The sequence below is a fragment of the Oryctolagus cuniculus genome, chromosome 15, assembly GCF_964237555.1.
Source record: "Oryctolagus cuniculus chromosome 15, mOryCun1.1, whole genome shotgun sequence".
NCBI lineage: Eukaryota > Metazoa > Chordata > Mammalia > Lagomorpha > Leporidae > Oryctolagus > Oryctolagus cuniculus.
Genome location: NC_091446.1, coordinates 87236957 through 87238805, shown reverse-complemented (window position 1 = coordinate 87238805; position 1849 = coordinate 87236957). Strand labels below are relative to the sequence as shown.

Sequence of the window (1849 nt, the reverse complement as noted above, 5' to 3'; positions counted from 1 at the left end):
AGAGAGAGGTTTTCTGTTCACTGGTTCACTCCTTAGACAGCTACAACAGCTGGAGCTGTGCCCATCCAAAGCCAGGAGCCAGGAGGTTCCTTCAGGTCTTCCACATGGGTGCAGGAGCCCAATGACTTGGGTTATCTTCTGTTGCCCTCCCAGGCCATAGCAGAGATTGGGGTGGGAAGTGGAGCAGCTGGGACTCAAACTGGCACAATATGGGATGCTGGCATCACAGGTGGCAGCTTTACATGCTATGCCACAGTGCCAGCCCCTAATGCATTTGTTTTTTAAAAAGATTTCTTTATTACATAGAACAGAGACCTTTTATCCTCTGATTTACTCCCCAAATGGCTGTAGTGGCCATGGCTGGTCTGGGCCAAAACTAGGAAAAAGGAGCCTCACAGGGGTCTCTCACATGGGTACAGGGGCTCAAGGACTTGGGCCATCTTTCACTGCTTTCTCAGACACATTAGCAAGGAACTGGATTGGAAGAGGAGGGGAGCCACATCTTGAACTGGCACACATATGGATGGTGGCGCTGCTGATGGTGGTTTAATCTGCTACGCCATAACACTGTCCCCATGTAATACATTTCACTTCTTGAATGATTTGATTTTTTTTATATTGGCCAATTTTATTTGACTTAATTTGGGCTTTATAGGGTCCCATTTTATCTAGCCAATTTGTCACCTCCAAAAATTGCTTTAGATTTATTACTCATGCAATTGGAGTCTCAGCCACCAATGGGATATTTGGTCACATTGAATTGTGGAAAATTGAAGCAGTGTTAAAGTGACATGACCGTCTCTTTCTGCCGCCATCTTGGTTCCGCGTTCCCCACACAAAATGCCTGGCAAAGCCACAGAAACTGTCCCTGCCACACAGAGCAGGAGTTGCCCCAGCCCCAGGCCGAGACAGGGTCTGGAACAGAATCTGACAGTGATGAATCAGTGCCAGAGCTTGAGGAACAAGATTCCACACAGGCAACCACGCAGCAGGCTCAGCTGGCTGCCGCAGCTGAAATCGATGAAGAACCAGTCAGTAAAGCAAAACAGAGTCGGAGTGAAAAGAAGGCACGGAAGGCCATGTCCAAACTGGGTCTTCGACAGGTTACAGGGGTTACTAGAGTCACTATCTGGAAATCTAAGAATATCCTCTTTGTCATCACAAAACCAGATGTCTACGAGAGCCCAGCCTCAGATACCTACATAGTTTTTGGGGAAGCCAAGATTGAGGACTTATCTCAGCAAGCACAGCTGGCAGCAGCTGAGAAATTCAAAGTTCAAGGTGAAGCTGTCTCAAACATTCAGGAAAACACACAGACTCCAACCGTACAGGAGGAGAGTGAAGAGGAAGAGGTCGATGAAACGGGTGTGGAAGTTAAGGATATCGAGTTGGTCATGTCACAAGCAAATGTGTCAAGAGCAAAGGCAGTCCGAGCCCTGAAGAACAACAGTAATGATATTGTAAGTGCTATTATGGAATTAACAATGTAACCATCTGAAAAACAAGGATCTTTTTTGGTGTTTCAAAGAGTAACTGCAGCTTGGTTTGAAATTTGCACTGTTTCTATCATTAATAAAGTTATGGCTTCTTGTTGGATGAAAAAAAAAAGTGACGTGACCAAGTAATGTCCTTGTTTTATATTTATTAATTTTCTTAAGAGTAGAAGTGACACTCTAAATATATTGTAATGCCTAGTTAAGATTCTGATTTCACCCACACCATTCTTTACACCCATAAATCTGTAGATATGTGGCTTTTTAGAAGCTGTGAATGATAATTTAGATCTTATGTTGTAGGAACACAGAATTAGTGTCATTTTTATATTTTTATCTAAAATAAATTTTAGATT

General features: G+C 43.5%; 1 pseudogene; it reads left to right on the top strand.

Annotated features, from left to right (window-relative positions):
• Positions 1-825: 825 nt before the first annotated feature.
• Positions 826-1508, top strand: LOC100355721 (nascent polypeptide-associated complex subunit alpha pseudogene; annotated as a pseudogene).
• Positions 1509-1849: the final 341 nt, after the last annotated feature.